General features: G+C 35.6%; 1 pseudogene; it reads left to right on the top strand.

The window, feature by feature from the left end:
• The window catches only part of LOC149168789 (protein transport protein SEC23 A-like), a 50,941-nt pseudogene extending 29,409 nt beyond the window's left edge, over positions 1-21,532 (top strand).
• Positions 21,533-22,063: the final 531 nt, after the last annotated feature.

The following is a 22,063-nucleotide window of genomic DNA, read 5'->3' on the forward strand; positions in this document are numbered from 1 at the left end:
CAGCGCGTAATTATATTTCTTCTTCACCTTTAAATTACACCACCATGATTCCATCAACTTGCAGAGGTGCTGAAACACAATATTTCATCATGGGCGATTACACTTCCTGCTCTTCGAACTCTGTACCTCCTAGAATTTTGCAGATCATACATTCGAATGACAACATTCAGAACTTTCAGATGCGGTTAAAGGCGTTCAAGACAGAAACCTTTACATGGCATATATAATTTCAAAGGAACAACATCCTCTGTCAACCAGTGTTTGACCAATACAAGAATTCTTCTTTCATGAAATCGATTCATGATGATCGATTTACCAATTTCACAATTATAATTTAAGCGTTGTCTCCATAAAAAAACCCAATTTCACTAACCCTATTGAAACTCTCAATGATTCTGAACCGGTTTTGTAAATATTGACAATTGAATCTCCTCCGCTTGCACACATCGATTCACCCAATGCCTTACGTTCTAATTTGAACGTTGTTCCAGTTTCAAAAGAGTTTAAAAAAACGTTCCATCTCACATGTGAAACACAACCCTTCGATGCTATTCATTTCAGTCAACATACCATACATTCGCATCCCATACCATCACTAAGTCGATCCATCATTACCACTCCAAATCCTGGTGCCTCATCACAACAGTTTAATTTGATTTCACCAAAGTGAGTGCGCCATGACAAATTCAAAGTCGATATACAGAAATACACATTACTCAATGAATTAAACACAAAATTCTGAAACACTTCCACATTAACAATGAAAATACTTACAACCTTTTCTTCCTGCCAAGTATTCAACGTTTATGGCCCTTACAATTTGCCAGAGGCTTATAGCCTTGGCTGTTCAAAACCTACTCTCCATCACTCTCACTATTCAAGTCTCTTTTCCTCACAAAATCCACTCATATTTATACACAAATAATGCATTTAATTCAGTCCAAACGTCTCTCCACCCAATCCTCAACTACATCTATATTTTAGGTGTGGACTCACCAAAGTCCCATACATAGTATTCCTAATCCCAAATTTGGCTCCTAATCTATTTCTCTCATATCCTTTTAATTAATACAAGAATATTTACAAAATCCTCACTTATATAATTTATCTAACAATAAAATAATAAAAATGTCACACCCCCTTTATTTACATCATTAAAATGAAAATTGGCCTTGATGCTCCTAAATCATGCATGCAGCCTCATCGTAATCTCCAAGGATTCTACTTGTGTTGCTACCTTTTGCTATGATAGAGGTATTCATAAGTGCGGCAAGAGTGACGTTGTAAATCAGTCGTGATGTTGGGTATCTAAGATTTGCATGTTAACCTTCCTGATCTGGCACTTCAACCTCTGATCAAAGTCCCAAGGTGTCTCATCAACTCTCATTTGGATCTCCTTAAATTCAATTACTGACTATGCCTCAGATTGAGGCTTACTAAATTCATTTTTGAAAGTTTTATGAGTCTCTTCTAATGATACTTAATGATTATCAATGCAATACTTAATGTCCCAGATTAGTGCATGATCCTGTAAGGCGATAACCAACTGGGACTTCTTTATATTATCATCAATGATTTGTTGCATTGTCTATATAGGGTTTGCAACAAACCAAAATTGCTCTGGATCTTCACTTCCTATTCCTTGGAAGATCGAGATCTTCATTGTGTTTGCTCTGATGAATGGTGGAGGTGGAGGTGGAGTGGATGGATGAGATATCTTAGGAATAACCTGATTTATTAACTGAACAATGCAGTGTATTCAACATTGCCCCTTCATCGTCGCTTGAAGCAGGTTGAATTAATGGACTATACTATGGACCTGCTCCATTACTTCTTAACAATCTACCACTTCACGTAGCTCTGAACATTAAGGTAATGGCATTACCTTCTTTTCACACAATAACATTTTAATCCAAGTATTCATTGACCTCGATTACTTACCTCGCAGTCCTCTGAAGAATCTTTGTTCCGCTTCGCCATAGCTAACTGATGTGTCAACTGCAAATTCAGTAACAAATCCTCCCAAGATTCGATCAAGACAATGACCAACAACCTGCATGATCTTATTTTCTGAGGCCTCTAGTCGTCGCACCAATTCTAGAGTCCACACTATAGGACTATCGAGCTTCCAACTCCCTTTACCGTCTTCCAATTTTTCTAACCACTCATATAATTCAAAAGGAAAAGTGCAAAAGAAAATTTTGTGTATATCTATATACAAATATCTATTCAAACAATTGTCCGTCGACAACCATGCATTCCTATTTTCTTGAGCTGAAAACTCATGAATCTTTTGATCTAACAACTTTTCAAGTCAGATTGCAATGATGCGACATCACACATCTCTTAAGTAGATCCCGGTCCTAGCAATGAAACCATTTGTTGGCTTAATGGGTCCAGACCAAGGTTCAGAGTTAGTTGTGCCAATCAACAAAACCCCACACTGCTGGCCCTTTCGATAGCAACCTGCATAGCGCAGGTCACAGTCTCACTCAAAGCAGTATTGGGGGATGCAAGAACCAAGTTTCTGCATCCAGAGATGAGTGTGATGTGTTTTTTTATCTTAGATATGATTTTGCGCAGATCTAATCTTTCGATAGTGTTAAGACTTCTAATTTGGTCCTAAATACCTTTAACTCTTCGCAGGACCAACCAATTATGTTAATCTGGTCCTAATAGAATATGTCTACTACTTTCACGCAACTGAGGAGGCTTTCTAGGGTTTCTGAGACCTAGATCTTCCATCACACAGACCTATCCTTCTTATCTAAAGCTAACCCTAAATAGATATAGATCTTTCCGAGCATCATTCAATCATCTTCTTAAGCATAAGCATATTTAATTAGCTGAATTTGCGCAAGTAAGCCTAATTAGTTCAAGAAAATAATATTCAGAGTGAGATAACAAATAAACAACTAAATCATAGATGCAAGTATTTCCAACCCAAAATCATTCTTTATTAATCAGAAATGTTCTAGTACAGACTTCAATTACCCCGTGAACTCAGTTGCAGGGGTCCACGGACACAGTTGTGGACTCCTGTAGGCCTTTGCACACATAGTTGTGGAGCCCTTCCTTCGCTACTAACAGGAACATACCTTCCTGGCTATCAAACAATTACAACATCATTCATTCATTCATACTTATATTATTTTATATAAAACTTTAACTCTAAGATGTGGTATGACTCTGTTGGGTTGTGCTATATTCTTTCCACAACTAGACTCCCTAGTTAACCAGAGGGTTAAAGGGGGGTCGAAGCCCCCCCTTCATTGTGCCAATTGTGCAGTGGGGGTTTGAAAGGGCCAGGTAGCCCCCCTCTGTTGGGTCCGGGGCAACACCCTATGGAAATTGTTTTTCGACCCTATATTAGGTTGGGCGAACCTACCTATGGTTTTGTGCATGGTTTTCGCACATGGTTTTGGGCGCAATGGTTTTAGGTCCATGGTATTGGATTCTTTGGCATGTATATATATGTATTGTAACATTGAAAGGAATATAATGAAAATTCAAGTTGGTGGTCCCTGTTTTGGGATCCAGGAGAAAATCTTTGTGTATATTTGTTTTATGTGTTACACTATCGCCTTTGTTTATTTTCTGTATTTTAGAATTTGTATGTTGGTAATTTATGTACGGGGTTAAAATCTACGTTTGCTATCAGAGGTGTTTTGGCTTCAAGGGGATGCCTTTGTTGCTGAGGGGTTTCACTCGGGCCTGTGGTAGACCTTGTTCAATGGGAGATCTGCAGGATTGGTTCTAGTGGTGAAAGAAGATGGCGAGCAGTGGAAAGGTAGACATCGAGAAATTTAATGGACAAAGTTTTGAGTTATGGAAACTCAAGATGGAGGATCAGTTAGTAGATAAAGATCAGTGGGTTGCGGTAGATCTAAGTACTAAACCAACGGGAGTGTCTAATGAAGAATGGAACACGTTGGATCGGCAGGCAAAGAGAACAATACGATTGTGTGTCTTAGATTCAGTATTGTTGAATGTATCAGGGGAAGCTATGACTAAGGCTTTGTGGGTCAAGCTAGGGACTTTGTACCAATCTAAGTCTCTGGTGAATAAACTATTACTATGGAAAACATTGTATAACGTGAGGATGAAAGATGGAGACTCAGTGATAGAGCATATGAATGCATCTAAGACTATGGTAAATCAGTTATTATCTATTGATATTAAAATTTCAGATGAATATAAGTGCATAAGTTTGTTGTGTTCTCTACCAAATTCGTGGGACAGTCTGGTTATTGCAATAGGTAGCAATGCAACTGCCTTGTAGTTTGATGAAATAGTCTCATCCATGTTGATGGAGGAGATGAGATGGAAAAATATGGAGAGCCAGAATGGTGATTCCTTTTCTGTACAAGGACAGTCCCAGAATAGAAACAAAAATAAGTCATCGAGTGGGAGATCTAAATCTAGAGGGAAATCTAAATATCCAAGAAACACTGTAAAGGTGTACTAGAAATGCAGAAAGGAAGGGCACTACAAAAGGGACTGTAAATCTAAAGCTCTTGACAAAGGAAATGGATCTGATGATGCTCCTTCTGTAGAGGTGATAACCACCTCAGATGAAGGTGGGGATATATACTTGGCTTCTTCAAGTACACATGTAGATCATGAGGCATGGTTGATTGACTCACGTGTATCCTTTCACTTCACTCCCCATAGAGAGTGGTTCTGCAAGTATGAGAAATATGATGGTGGTGATTTCTTCTTATGGGATAATAGAAAGGCTAGAATTTTTGGTTGCAGAAAAGTACAGTTGAAGTTGCAAGGTGGAAGGGTTAGAACACTTCTGGGTGTTCTCCATATTCCTACATTGCCCAGAAATCTAATTTCTGTAAGCAAGTTGGATGATGCAGGTGTAAAGACAGTGTTTGAGAAAGATACCTGCAAGATGGTTCAGGGAGAACTGGTATTTATGTGGGGAGTTTAGATTGGAACTCTGTACAAGCTGCAAGGTAGCGCTATTATTGATGGCTGCAACAGTTCAGTGGTTCCTGAAAGTGGAGCAGAAAATCTAGTGGTCTCTAGAGAAAAGACCATGTTATGGCATTAAAGGCTTGGACATATTGGGGAGAAGGGCCTTCGAATACTTCATGGTAAAGTTATGGTAGAAGGTATGATGAATAGCTCTGTGGATTTTTATTTCTGTGAAAATTGTGTATATGGGAAGCAGAATTAGGTGAGTTTCCCCTCTGGTGGTAAGACGACGAAACATATATTAGAGCTTGTGCACAGTGATGTGTTTGGGCCTGTGAGGGTTCCATCACTGGGTAAGTCTATGTACTATGTATCATTTATAGATGACTTCTCAAGGAATACATGGATATATTTCCTCAAGAAGAAATCTAAAGTCTTTGATAAGTTTAAAGAATTTAAGGCTTTGGTGGAAAACCAGACAGAGAAGAAGATAAAGGTGTTGAGGAAAGATAACAGCGGAGAGTTTTGCAGCAAGGAATTTGAAGAATTTTGTAAGAGGTGTGGTACAGCACGATAGAAGACTACTCCATACACACCTAAGAAAAATGGATTTGTAGAAAGAATGAACAAGATGTTGATGGAAAGGCAAGAAGCATTCTCAGTGGTGTCGGGATAGGACATAAATTATGGTCAGAGGCAATGGAGACAACATGTTACCTAGTCAACAGATACCTTCATCAATTGGAGTATAAGACTCCATAAGAGGTATGGACTGGTAAGAAACCATCTCTTTCACATCTGAGGGTATTTGGATGTGATGAAAATGTACATGTTCCAAAGAAGAAAATAACAAAGTTGGATAGTAAATCTGAAAAGTGCATCTTTATTGGGTATAAGGATGGTTTAAAGGGTTGTAAGATTCGGAACCCAGTGATAAGGAAGATTGTGTACAACCGAGATGTGGTGCCTAGAGAGGTGAAAAATGTTATTAAACATGAAGTCCAATCAAAGGAACCTGAGAAGATAGAGTTTGAGTTAAAGGAGGAAGAATTAGACTCTACAGCAGAAGAGGAATCAGAAGATGAAGAGCCACAAACTTTGGTTGTGAGAAGATCAGTTCGAGAAAGAAGGTAGCCAAAAAGGTATAGTCCATCTGCATTTTGCTCAAATTTTTCTTTATCTATTACTGATGATGATCCCAAAACTGTGAAGGAAGCAGTAGATTCAGAGGATGGAAAAATCTGGAAAGAGGCCATGGTTGATGAAATGGCATCCTTGCACAAAAATGAGGCTTGGGATCTGGTGGAGTTGCCAGCTAGAAGGAAACCCATTGGCAACATATGGGTGTTCAAGAAGAAGACAAATGCAGAAGGAAAGGTGGAGAAATACAAAGCTCGGTTGGTAGAAAAAGGTTATTCCCAGGTGCTGGGAATTGATTTTGGTGATTTTCTCATGTTTCCAAGGTAGCTTCTATTAGATTACTTTTATTTGTTGCTGTTTCTTTTGATTTTGAGGTAGAACAGATGAATGTGAAGACAACATTTCTTCATGGGGATCTGGAAGAGGAGAGATACATGAAGCAACCTAAAGGATTTGCGGTGAAGGGTAAGAAAGGACTAGTATGCAAGTTAAAGAAGTCTCTATATGGGCTAAAACAGTCACCAAGGATGTGGTATCAAAAGTTTTAAACATTTATATGGGGACTTGGCTTCACCAAAAGCAAAGTGAATCATTGTGTGTATTTTAAATTAATTGGCGACCGTGTTATTTATCTGGTCTTGTATGCGGATGACATGTTGCTGGTTGGAAATGACAAAGAAATTATCTAGGATTTGAAGACCTAATTGTCCTCGAAATTTGACATGAAAGATCTTGGTGTTGCAAACTATATTTTGGGCATGGAAATTAAAAGAGATCAGGAAAAGAGGAAGCTTTGGTTAAACAATAGGAAGTATGTCAAGACAATATTACAGAGGTTTAATATGCAGGATAATAAACCAGTGAAGGTTCCTATTCCTGTAGGTGTAAATTTATCTACTGAACAGTGTCCCAAGACACAAGAAGAGGAAGAGTGCATGTCCCATGTTCCATATGCAAGTGTAGTCAGTAGCCTGATGTATGCGATGGTCTATACTAGACCAAACATTGCACATGCAATGGGAGTATTGGGCAGTTTTATGTCAAAACCAGGGAAGGAGCATTGGACAACAGAGAAGCGGGTTTTCAGGTATTTTCATGGCACTAGTGATTATGGTTTGTGCTACCAAGGAAGACCGAGATTGGATAGAGTTTTGGATATTCGTGGCTTTGTTGATGCAGACTGGGCTGGAGATCTGGATCAAAGAACATCTAGAAGTGGGTATGTGTTTAACCTATTTGGAGGTCTAGTCAATTGGATGAGTAAGAAACAGTTTGTAGTGACACTATCAACTATAGAGGTAGAATACATGGCATCCACTCATGCAAGAAAGGAAGCAGCTTGGTTGTAGATATTGTGTTCAAGTATGGGGTTAGTACAGGGAGATATAAGGATAGACTGTGACAGACAAAGTGCAATTTTCTTGTCAAATAACCTTGCTTACCATTAAAATACAAAGCACATTGATGTTCAGTATAACTTTGTGAAGGATATGATAGAAGACAAAAAGGTGTTGCTGGTAAAGGTGGACACTTTGAAGAATACTGTAGATGCATTGAAAAAATCCATGAGCTCTGAGAAGTTCTCTTGGTGTAGAGAAACAATGGGCGTTGTAGGGCTAGATAAATTACTAAGCTCTCCTGTGGTCCCCTGTGGAAAGAAAACAAAAAGTGGGAGAATGTTGGGTTACGTTATATTATTTCCATGACTAGCTTCCCTAGTTAACCGGGGGGTTAGAGGGGGGCGAAGCCCCCCCTTTTTTGTGCCGATTGCGCAGTGGGGCGTTGGCAGCCCCCCCTCTCCATGGGGTTTGAGGGGGGTTAGATAGGCCCCCTCTACGGGGACCGGGGAAATGCCCCGAGGAAATTTTTTTTGGACCGTATATAAGGTTGGGCAGACCTACCTATGGTTTTGTGCATGGTTTTCGCACATGGTTTTGGGCACGATGGTTTTCGTTCCATGGTATTGGATGCTTCAGCATGTATATATATGTACTGTAACATTGAAAGGAATATAATTAAAATTCAAGCTGGTAGTCCCTGTTTTGGGATCCAGGGGAAAATCTATGTGTATATTTGTTTTATGTGTTATGCTCTCACCTTTGTTTATTTTCTGTTTTTTAGAATTCGTATGCAGGTAATTTCTGTATGGGGTTAAAACCTACAGACTCAACTATTTATAATCTTTCTAATACAATACCATGGCCCCTGTCTCATGGGTGAGTCTTCAAAACTGACCCATACAAGGGGCTAAGACCCGTTTGACTCCCATCTATCTGCGCGATCCGCATCCATATTTCACAGAGACTTTACATCTTTTACAAAATTATTTACAAAAAAATTGCTAACTTAATTCATTTCTACACATGGGGATCCCATCCCAACAACACATAAGCAACACATCAACACACATGAACACCAATAATTTTAGGTCGACACCCAATATGGGAGAAAACCACCATTGTTGTCATCTCTGTCTTCATCTTTTATTGTAATGAAAACTTCTTACAATCTTGTACTGTGCAGACTCATACCAGCACGCAGGAAGCCACCTCCAGAAGGCTAAAACCTTCTCTGGTTCTTCAGCACCCACTGGAAGGGAGCTAAAACCCCCTTATCTTGTTTACCGACACCCATTGAAAGGGAGCTCCAACCCCCTGATCAGATTTACCAGCTACCACTGGAAGGAAGCTTTTACTTCCTCATTGAAGTCTCCAACCCTCAACACTTTCGTGGACCATGTTTCATAAATTTTCACACTCGATCCACCTGATACAAAACATCACAACTTGTAGGCCACTTTTCATAAAAATTTCAGACTATACCCACTACCATCATTTAATCCCAATACCAAATATCAAAAATGAAACTCATCAATACAAAAAATCACTCAAGGGGTGGACATACACCAAGCACCAAGAATTCCTCAAGGGGTGGACATACTACCCCTTGAGCCTATACTATATGTACCTACTCAATGTTACTACATCAGATGCACTGTTAGTAATCATGAATATTAAAATAACCATGGGAATCATCATCAACATGTGTATTGCTACACCTGATATTATACATCACAGATCCTGAGGACATGATAATCATATTATGTTCTCATGAGGTTATGTACCTCACATCACTTCTACAGTAATTATTATAAGTATTCTTTTAATAATAATGGACTACAATGGGCACCATATTCTTTTACTCTGAGTTTGAATCCTCCTCATATCTAGAAGAATTCAGATCTTTAAGAACATATAATTTTTCTAGGTTTCTATATTCTCTTGCTACGACCTTTCCAGATTCTTCATCTATAACTTTGCATTTGGTTGATGTAAACACAATTACACTTCCTTTATCTACCATTTTACCTACACTTAGAATATTTTTCTTTAGCCCTTGAACTAATAAATTAGCAGTTGCTCCTCTATGTTTATTAATTTTGGCTCTAACATTTCCCATAACTTTTTCTAGAGCATTATTTCAAAGAATAACCTTACCATATTGGTTTTTCTTGAGATACTCCATCTTAATATTATCTCCAGTCATGTGATGAGAGTTTCTATTGTCTATGTACCATTCATTGTCTTCTTCAAATGATCAGAGAGGAAGATCATGTCTTATTTGTTATTACTCTTTCTACTTATTATGAGAAATATTGGTGGATTCATCTTTTGCAGATCTTCTAACATCAATATTCTTATTTGATTACTTTCCGTGATGTCTAAGGAAATCCATAGTTTGTTTCTCCATTCTTTTGATACATGCCCAAAATTGTTACAAGCATAACATCTTATATGAGCAGAGGAATCATAATATTTTTGTTTCGTATTCCTTCTATTGCAATCAATATATTTGTGACCAAATATATTGTAAGAAAAACAATGTCCCTTAAAGAAGTCTGAGTACCTGGAAGCTAACGATCTTTCTGTGAAGCGGTTATTTTCTTAAGAACGAAACAATCTAATTTTTCAATTGGATGCAACATGTCCATAATTATGACATATAGAACATTCAAAATTATTGATCAAAGGAGAGAATCAATTAACATTTATATAGATATGTGTAAATGATTTTCATTGAAGATTCACTTTCCTTAGTTGTTGATCAAGTTGACTTCTTATCTCTTTGTTGAGCATTTCAGGTTTTGCATTGTTACCTTTTAAATTCCATGCATCATCTTGTGAACTATATTATGCTTCAACAGTTTCATGAAAACTAAGACCAGATTTGGTGGCAGGAGACCTTTGACTACTAAGAATATTATCCAAAATCTTAGTACTATCTTGAAATCTAAAATTCTTATCTTTTTATTCTAATTTACCTTTTTGAATGTTTACCTCACTTCCTCATCTGATGGAGGAATTTTTGTGTAGCTAATGCATACTAAATAACAAACATCATGGTTCATTAGATTGGACTTCATATGTTCTTTCCATTGCTGATAATTATCATTACTTATCATAGGTATGCCTTCATTGTCCATTGTTTCTGACTTTCCTTGATCTTTTTCTCCTAGGGACAAATTTTTTTATTATGTTTTCTCTTTAGAGTGGCTACTTTCATTTTTACCCATTATTGCAATCTCAGTTCTTTCATTTTCATCATCACTATCATTATTGCATAGACAAGGAAATGGACCAAAATTAGAACAAAAGCTCATACCTTATAATTCTTTGTTTCCATCTTCTTCATTCTTGATCAATAGAAAGAGGGGTGATCCCAAAGCTAAATATTTTCTGACATCCAAAATGGTCACTGCATTTGATATATCACTGTCACAGTTATTTGAATCCCTCCTTCAAGCTATCGTATCCTTCCCCATAATCCGTATGGATCTCCTTCAAGTGATCAAGCTTCTTCTGAAAGACTTGCTCTGATACCAACTATTGGGAAAAATACTGGCAGGGGGACGGGGGTGGGGTGTGAATCAGTATTTTAAAAACTCACTTAAAATTTATTATTCAGATTTATGTATACAACTATAATGAAGTAAACCTACATATGTACACGACTATTATTCAGACAACTAGCGTACATCTAGTTAACTAACTTTTCAGTTAATTCATCATTTGTTTAACTTGAATCAATGTACGTGATTTTTTCTCCTCCATACTTGTGTATGTATGAGTATTTTATTCACATAACCTATGGATATGTGACTTTGCTTCACAAAACCTGAATATACGAGCCTTTTCTTAATAAAGCCCGCATATGTATGCAACTTTGCTTCACAGAACCTGCGTATACTTCTTCAAACTTCATATTTATCATTCCTCTATCTCTGAACTAATATTTCCTTGCCGAATATTTTTGTCACATTTATACTTCCTTGAATACTCATCCTACTACCATCATTTTGGTATATGTATTACATAGGTTGCCATCAAGGACAACACATTTTTCATAATTCCAACAACAATCGGTTAATAGTACACCTCAGACACCTGTCCAATCTATGGCATAAGTGATTGTGCAATGTATGACTTAGATATTAGTCCAACAATCTACACTGACCATGCCTCAAGTATCTAGTTATCAAACTAGTTAGACTATACCTCAACCTTTTACTAGTCCAAATTTATAGTCTATAATGCATATACCTATTGGTCAAGCTAGTGTAGGAAAAATTCAAACAGTGTATCTTGGTCAACCTTAACTAGGTCAACCTTCTCAAGGTCAACCTTAGACAAGTCAACATTTTCAAGACCAACCTTACCCGGGTCAAACGGTATAGGGTCAATTCTATCAAAGTCAGCCTTTTCAAAGTCAACCATATCTTGGTCAAACATTTCAATGATTTTCATTTCAAACGCAACCTGGTACGGCTTACCTTGGTTATCCTAGAGGAATGAAAATTCCAATTGCACAAGCTATTCCAAGATATCTTGTATATTCGCCTATTGGGGTTGAACTTCATCCTCAAGTGTATCAATATTCTCAATAAGAATTTAACTGACGGTTACCTTTCATTACAAATTTAGATTTTCTATATCTATCTTCGCTCATGAACAGTCCCATTTAACATTATCCTTTTTAGTCAGTGATTCCTACTAGATTACCAAGTGACATACCAAAATTTGATGGTAAGCCTAGAGAGGATCCATCAAATCATGCAATGACTTATCACCTATGGCGTTTTTCAAATTCACTAAATGATGATTCCATTAGGTTACCAATTTTCCAGTGGACTTTAGCAAGCAATATATAAAAATGGTCCATTGAGTTACCACATGCCTCTTTCCACAATTTCAATTCCTTGGAAACAATTTTTTAAACTCATTTTCAGTTACCTATTCAATATGACATTGGTACTGAGATTTTGAATTCGTTAAAACGATTTTATTCCACCCATATCTCAGATAATATACATGTGTGGAGATGTAGATGTCATTTATTAAATGTTTACATTCTAGTTAAATTGTTCACTGAATGGTTTGTTAAATATTTACTTCCTGATATAAAAGAAGATGTTGTTAAGGGAGGAGTTGTTATATAACAGAAATCTATTGCTCGTTACCAATACATAGACCTTATCTATTTGCAATTTGACACTTTGTACAAAAATATTGCAGATGCGCCTCACCCATCCAACACAACTCAATAAGATCCAACTCCTACAGGATCTCACACCTCTGATTGTGTATTTGGTTTTGTTAGCCAATAGTAAAAGACTAAACAATCTAAGAGTAATTCTAAAGAGATGCCTTATTGCCTATTGAGGCTACACAAAATTCACCTAATGAAAATACTACTCTTGAAATTTCTTTTGAGGTTAACGCAGTACAATTATCTATTGGTAAGCCTCATCAACCTGGAAGTAAGAAAAAGGGAAAAGGAAAAGAAAAGAAAAAAATTCCCCTCAAAAGGAAAAACTAATGAAAAACAAACCCGCTAAAGAGAAAAAGAAACCTTGGTATCCTTTTTTGATTTTTAATGAGGACCCTTATACTAATTATTGCCTGCATCATGCATAGGTTATAAAATTCCTCAAAGGTTTCTCTACACTTGTTGTCTTAAAAGATCCTTTTCCTTCTCAGGATAGTAAAACAATTGCTCACAATTCATCTTCTTCACGACATCTATTGATAGCATGATGATTTCCTCTCAAGTTTTGGGAGAAACGAGGTCTAAATACTATTGATCTAAAACTCCTTCGAATGAAAATGATACCAATCAAACTTCTGCATCAGTTGTACCTCAAAATTATAACATTATTGAAGATCTAGCTCAATCTCCTTCAGCAGTGTCAACTCTTGAAGTGCTTCAAACATGTCCATCATAGCATAAATTTCTATTGTCATTCATTGGTGTAATCGATCTGCAGTATTCTCACATCATAGGATTTGATCTTGAATGTCATATACCTAGAATATCGCATCAACTGGAATTTGAATTTTTTCTTTTTACTAAAATTTAAAGAGTTTTTTGTGCAATAATTGGTGGGGGACATTCTACTTGTATTATGTCTATTTCTTGTCAGAAGGCTTTGGGTTCTCCAACAATAAATCATTCACCTACCACTCTCAAAGCTTTTAATGGAAGATGATTTCGACCTTATGGTATTTTAAATGACCTATCGATAGAATTAGAGGATAAAATGATTGCTATTGAAGTAGAACCTGTTGATGCTCAACTTGATGACAATGTTTTATTGGGTCGAAGTTGGACTTACGAAATTTTTTCTATGGTCCCATCACTTCTTTTATTCATACTATTCCCTCATAAATGGAGGATAGTTAAAGTAGACCATTTGGATTTTCACACTTCTAATCCAAATTCCATTGGTGGTCTACCCCTTGTGGGGAAAACTACTAGGTATTATGAGAATATTGGAGTTGGTTTGTTGAAGGATTCATTATTGATTGAAACTTTTGCACTCCCTCCACCCAACACTCCTTTTCATGTTGCTTAGGTCAATATGATTTGATGACACCTCAAGAGTCATATGATCCTTGGATCGTGCCTACACAATCATATTTGACCACCTACAATGAACAAATTCCTCTAACCCCATTAGAATTATCCTATTAGGTTGTTCAATCATTTTCAGAACCACTTCTTACTAAAATTGATAGAGTGAATGCGATCATCAACGAGTATTATTAATCATATTGGTTGGAACCTATATCATTCCCTGACCCTTTTGATAATATATTTCCAACAAATGTGACTATAATAGAAGTTATGACTTCAAATGAAATTCCTTCAAACAATTATCATCATTGTTCCTCTTTTCTTCCCAACCTCGAAAATATTGAGAACAAATTTTCTAGAATGTTTTCACGTGAGATTGTAGATGACTTTGAGTTCCTTATATTTATTTTCGAATCTAAATATGAAAAGAATTTAGGGAATATATCTACAACAATTCTTCTTAATATCTCAATGAAACCTAGAATTATGAAGAACATTCATATAGGTGCATCATTCTAACTTCATGAAATTCAGACTTATAATGCCCTATTCCAAGAATTTCGTGACATTGTTTCCTAGTCTTATGAGGAAATACTAGGAATCAACCCGAGTATTGTAGTTCATGAAATCAAGATGTACACTGATGCCAAGCCTATCAGATAGAGAATACACCCAGTACATGATAGAAAATTTGTTGCTATCAAAGATGAAGTTGAAAAACTTCTAAAGGTTAGTTTTATCTATCTCATTCCCTTGATAAATTAGGTTTCCAACATCATTCCTGTTAACAAGAAGCAAGGGACGATAAGGGTATGTGTAAATTATAGAGATATTAACAAATATTTTCGTAAAGACAACTATCCTACTCCTTACGTCCACCAAATAATTGATGATTGTTCTGGTAATGAAATATTCTCTTTTATGGACAGATTTTCAGTTGCAATCAAATTAACATACTACCTACAGATCAACATAAAACCAAATTCATTTGGGCATGGAGAATTCTCTCCTATTGAAAGATTAAATTCGAGCTAAAGAATGATTGCACAACTTTTCAATGAGATCTTACACCTTTCATGACATTAAAAATATTGTACATCCATACCTAGATGATCTACCAACACATTTGTTAAAACGTCAAGATTATCAAATGCATCTAAGAGCGATTTTTATTCAATGTCGACATTATAATATATGCTTAAACCCACATAATTTTATTTTTTGTGTCAAATATGGTTATTTACTAGGATTTTTCATGTGTAAGGAAGGCATTCATGTTGACTCCATCAAGGTAGAGGCTATTTTGAATTTGCCTCCTCCTTCCAATTTAGACAAACTCCAAACTTTGCAGGGGAAAGCAAACTTTTTATGTCAATTCATTCTAAATTATGCAGAGCTAAATAAATGATTCACTTGAATTTTTAAAAATGGAATCTCTTTCATTTGGGATGAAACTGCTCAAAAAACGTTCAACGCACTTAAACATGTGCTGACTCACACACCTTTACTGCATTTGCCTGATTATCACCAGGATTATTTTTTGTATTTAATTGTATCAAATTTTTCCATCGCTATGGTATTAGTGCAAGAGGATTAATTAAGTAATGGAATTGTGGTTTAATACTTAAGTAGGAATCTTACAAATTCCAAAATAAAGTATGCCATGTGGAGAAGTTAGCCCTGATAGTTGTGCAAGTTGTCCAGAGATTTCATCATTATATTCTATTGTGCAAAACAACAGTGGTTTTAGATTGTAATCCCATGGTTTATATTATTACAAGAAAATTTCTTAGGGGGAAATATTCCAAATGGATTTTTATCCCGCAATAATTTGACTAAGAATTTGTTTAATCAAAGTCAAAGAAATCACACGTGTTTGCTGAGATTATTTTGTGATCTCTCTATTTTGAGACAGAAACAGTGGCAGAGGATTCCCTTCGTGATGAATTTGTCTTTCTTATTAGTACAATCAACCCTTGGTATGGAGATATTATTGTTTATCTCCAAACTCAAACTTTTCAACCAAAATTATCTCTAACTAACAGTGGTCATATTTAGCACCAATCCCATTTATACACTATTGTTGGTGATACACTTTATTGTTGTGGGGTTGATACAATTTTTGACGATTTCTAACACATGAGGAAGTCGAAAAAGCTCTGAACGATTGTCACTCTGGGGCATGTGTAGGTCATATGTTGGGGTTTGTCACCGCTTAAAAAATCTTGCACGTTGGATATTTCTAGCATTCTATGTTCAAATCACTAATAGAAAATAAACAATTAGTGGCTACATGACTAATAAATTTAGTCATTACCGCTTTTCTAAGTGAAATGTTACCAAAAATGATGAATATTAAGTGACCCAACTAAAAAAAACTAGCATAAACAACTAATTTTGTCTCGGGTTAAAATATATCACTAGCTAATAATTAATAAACCAAAAATGACTAACGTGAATGACTAATTTGGTCTAAGAACAAAAATATGACTTCCTAACAAGTTCTACAATAATATCAATCAATTGTTTATGTAAGTCACTTTAATTTTTTCACTTCAACAATATGAACTTAAAGTGATAGGGGATTCAAACATTACTTCAAAAGAGGCCTCCCTTGAGCATTTAAAGAATTGATGTGTAGATTATGTTTTACACTAGACTTGCAGCCCTTCATCTACATCAATCTGTTCAAATCCAAGTTGACATATTGAAGTGTGTACTCATAGCTATTCTCTTTTGATATGGTTGCGCTAATTCAAATACTTCAATGATTCCATAAAGAACCATGCAACATATGACGAGAAGATTTATTCAATCATCCATGCAATTAAATAATGACAAGATTATATCTTGGGTAAGGAGATAATTATTAATGTTTGATCGTAAAAGCTTTGTGGTTTGTTTGGACACAAAGAAAGCTATAGAGTATGTACTAGTTAAATTTAGTGACATACCTACAACAACTCCATTTGGTGATAAACCCCAAGTGTTAAGTTCCAATTTTACAACATATTACTTCCAACAACCACCAATTTATGCTTTATTAACTATCTTGGACACTTAGGGACATTAACAATGAGATTGACAATTACATCTTGATCCAAATATTGCATTTGTAATATATTTACTCATATATCCTCCAAAGCACTGTGTGACTAGATTTATATTTACATGACAACTTGTTGATTTATCTTGAAAAACCACATGTTATAAGAAACAAGAAAGACAAAATTATTTGTAAGCAGTGTTAATAAAGGTTAGTAGGTCACTTGGATGTCCACAAGACACTAGGTGTATTGTAGAATTCGTTGTGTTTATTTCACTCCACTCCTACACCAACTTATAGAAATATATAAGGGATGTGTTACCTATGCCACAACAAACAAACTAGTAAGAATAAATGGTCCATTCCCATTGGTTTGCAATTAAATTTAGTTGCTTTATTTTTAACAAAGTTCTATACCATTTAGATTCCTAGTGACCCAAAGAGGAAATATCATAAAAATCCCGCAAAAGCACAAGCTCAAGGCCAACAAATAACACCATGATATTTCATAACTTTGTAAACATGTTTTGTTCGTTGGGAACTTCGATCATAACTTCCTATGAAGGATTCAGGGACAAATTTGGTCAAAATAAGCCCAAATTTTGCCAGACTTAGTGGGGTTTTTAGTACAGGTTATAGAGTAGCAAAAAATTGTATGTTTTCAGGTGAAATTGATAAAAAAAAAACCAAGTGAATGAGTTCATCTTAACACAGCTTACTTTGGGTAGTAATGTAAATTCTCATTGCTAAGATTAGGAAATATATAGATAAATAGAGCATGAGATATTATGGAAAATAGTTCTCAATATTTGAATCTTGTGCCTTCTCCCAAAACTCTCATCCCTTCATATGAGAGGTGTGCCACCCCTCCATTTTCTTCCCCTCTTGCAAATAGATTCTCACCTCAATTGAGCCCCAAAAACAAAAATAACGTTAACAAACATTTTCCATCATAAGGGTATCAGTTCACCAATGCCCTTACCGCATTCATCATTGTCACCATCATCATCATGAACAACAACATTACCTTCATCATCAACGTTATCAATATCAACATTAGATGGGAAAAATGCACTAGGAAGCCCATATCAACATATCCTCAATGGATATACAGAGGCTAGTACTACCACCACTTCTCTGCATGGATCACCTTCCCTAACATCACTAGTGTCCTAATGCTCTACAAGCAGAACAACAACATAACCAATAGTGTGGTGTAATTTATTACACCACCTGGTCCTCTAGTTTTCATCTCCCCTCGTGGTCCTTTTTTGCTCCATTGAGTCCCATTCCCACTACACCATAACCTAGTTGGACTGCCCACTTCTCAGAAATTCCATTCCCACCCCTAACCCCTCTTGGAATTTCCTTTCCCACATTGTCACTACCAATAGTTCATTCAAACTGAAAGTTTGAGCCACAATTGGATATTGTTGACAATCTAGACAAAGCAAGCTTGGTTGCAGTGTCATCGTACATTTTTTTCTCTGAACATAAGATATGTTTGTTGTAGCGAATCCAATTAATTTTGGTTCAAGATTGTTTGCAAAATTTTGTGTAGTTTCATAGTGATGTTGTATTTTTCCCATTCCATTTATACCTGTCAAGATCCAGGATTATGCATGATATTTCTTCATATGGAGCCCTTGTTTAAATTCTTGATTTTTTTAGGATTTGAACATCTATATATTTTTGGGACTCAAGTACAACATTCACTACCAACTATAAGAGTGCATAATGAAGCTCCATGCAAAAACAAAAGTAAAAGAGAAATTAATTCTAATTTTATATATAAATAAGTAACAGTGCGTCACATCTAATAAAAGGGTAGAATAGAGTATATAAGCCTCCCCAAAGAGTAAAGGTGGAGCTAGTTTCTATCATCATATCCATCTACAATAGAGATGTCAACACCAAGAACCTACGAAATAAAGTTAGAATCCATTTTCATGTTATTTTTGTATAAAACCCACTATGCAGTAATGCTACATGATTTAATTCCATTTTCCTATAAATTTGATTTAGCACCGTGAATTCTAATGTAATTGTAGGTGCAAGTTCAGATTGATTGTACATGATTTATTTATTTGTATTTTTTAACTACACATATGAATGATGAAAATAATTTAACAATTTAATAAATTAACATTTAATACATCAATTTGTTTTGAAGTTTGGGCACCCACCATAGTAGGCCACATGAAATGGAAGTTATGAATTTGGTTGCAGGGTTTTTTTTTTAGAATACTAAAGAAAATAGAACTTTTTTTATGACATCGTCTGAAAAATGATCATGATAGTGTTCTCTACATTTTTTAGCTAATATATTTTATCACTTCCATATTTAATGTGTTTGTTGGTATTGATATTTACGTTTTGATCTTTTTATTTTGTCAATATAGCAGGTATAAGATCTTTGTTTGTTCTGTTTTCCACCAATTGTCATTAGGTCTTCTATTAGTCAAAGTAGCAAGCCCTGCATGACCACCTGCATGTGTTTAAAATATCGAACTCCTATCTATCCTTGCATGATGGTGTTACTTTTAAATATTTTGGTTAACTTTTTTTGCAAAATCATTGCAATGCAAAATGACATTATTTTAGGAAAATCGATTTGTGCATCTCTGTATTTTCCCCTAGTACAATCAATGTATTAGTCAATAATTGTTTTTCATGCAACATTTCCGTTCTCTTATAAATCGTGTTTTATCATTTCCATTTCTAGTCATCTCTGTCATTAGCTCTTGGAAATATTTTTCTCATATTTTTAATAGTGTTAATGGTGCTCTATATTCCATTTATATTGTTGTTTCAGTTTGTACAATTCTAAGGATATCTATGTAACTACATCCTTGTTGGATTATTCATTTCTTGTGCTTTGTATCTAACCCTCATGTAATGAAGCAAAAGAAGTCAAGTGTCATTCCAATTATTGGATTTAGTTCATTGGATTCTCCTGGAATGGAGATAACACCAGGTCCGCAAACAATGGAACACAATCCATATCATTTCCATACTTATCGAGCATATGCTAATCTATATTGTAGCATTTTCCAAATCTAAGGAGAGTGGAAATATGTGATATGTGAGAAGATAAATAGAATTGAAAGTGAATATCGAACAACAAGCAGAGATGACCTTTGAAACTGGCGAGAGCTCTTACGAACTGTTGTGTATTATGTTGAAACTGACATGCGACGTCCTAGGTTCCTCCATATCTCTAACTCAAGAATGTCAGTGCCAATTATAATTGTTCTCAATGAATTCTTGGATGAGCCTCATCTATAGGATTTACAGAGTTATCTTCATGTCTTTTGTTGGTTCCCTTCCTCCAACTACAAGGATTGGAATTGTTACATATGGTCGCATAGTGGCTGTAGATGATTTTTTATAAACTAGATTATCATCTGCATACATCCTTCCAGGTAGTAAATATCCATCATAAGATTCTTTGAAAACAATGATATATGGAACCAATGCTTATCTTGCCCCTCTTCATGCATCGCATAATGTTTCACACACTATTTTCTTTGCCTTCAGAACATATAAAGGATAACACCCATAGGTAGCAAGAGATCGATGCCTTGGCACAACTATTGATCTTTCCCTCTTACTTATTTAGGGGCCTTAGTAGAGATGCCTTGATGCATAGTAAAAATATCTGGAGGAAGTGATCAAATTACGGTTTGTGTAGGGGGACTTAATACATTTGGGCCTACAGTTGTTCATTAGTAATTAAGTCATCCAAACTATGCTTACATGGAAAATAAGGCCATGAAATGGATGGATAATATGGGCCATGAAGCTAATCATCACGACACTGTTGGGGATATCTTATGTGTTGGGACATGTCTTGTTAGAATTTCAATTTTCCAGCCTCTTGCAAAATCTTTAGGTGGTGTGATAATTCTTCATGATGAATTTGGAGAGGCATTTGGAGTTAAATTATTTATTCATGATAACTTTGGAGAGGAACTTGGAGTTAATGTGCAAAGGGCTATGAAACGAGTTGTCAGGTCTCAGGGCATATTTGAAATTCATTGTTCTGATGGAATTTATTTTATTCAAGTCATAGGACAAGGTGAAGAGGCTCACTTGGATGCTCACGAGACGTTCAAAAATGATAATTCAATATCTATTTAGATTCTTAGTGTGGAAGAAACTCTCATATTTGTTGCCTCCATGGAACAAAAGTGGGACAACAAGGAAAAGCATGCCTTTTTTTAGTTTGTAGCTCATTATACAAATGATAATCAGCCAAATATTTTAAGGGTTATCAAAGTCATATTACTAACTATAGATAAAAGTATTGAAGGTGAGGTTGCAATTTTTCTTATTGCCAAAAGGGTTGTTTTACAAGGAAACAATCCATCTGATGAAAAAAATATGTGTCTTTTGATTAATGAAAGGATTAAATATAATACTTCAAATTTTGGAACACATGTGCCTAAATTAAAACTTCAATGCTTTTCAAAAGAGCTCTCTTTACTTCCTCAATGTTGAGTACGTAATCATTTCTGCAGGTAGAAATGATCCCTCTAGTCCTATGGGAGGATCTAGAAACATCAAAAGACAATTACATGTAATATTTCCTAATACATACTAGAAAATACAAAGGAGGATAGATCTTCTACCTCCGTCTGATGCTAATATCCTTGATGTAAACCTTGATTATTTTGATTCTAAGCTCACAATATCCTCTTTGTTGTTGTAGATGAGTGCCTACAAGAAATATCAAGTGGAGACAACAAACCTATGCAGAGCATAACACTTTATAATACAAATTATGTAATAGATCAAGGATTATTACAATAAATGGACAATAATTGAAACATTTATGGAAAGAAAACATATATTGTATTACGAATAGATGAAAAGGGATCATTACAACCAATGAAGCCTTGCTGTTGGAAGCCTCCTTCAAGTGAGATTCCAAGTCCAAGACTTAGCCTTCAAAGACCTCTTTCCTTTGCAAATGGGAAAGAATTGGGCATAATTCAACTATTAGGATGGCAACCAACCATTAGTGGATAG

The sequence above is a fragment of the Pinus tabuliformis genome, chromosome 4_2, assembly GCF_031772625.1.
Source record: "Pinus tabuliformis cultivar Carrire ecotype Pingquan chromosome 4_2, CPIR1, whole genome shotgun sequence".
Classification (NCBI taxonomy): Eukaryota; Viridiplantae; Streptophyta; class Pinopsida; order Pinales; family Pinaceae; genus Pinus; species Pinus tabuliformis.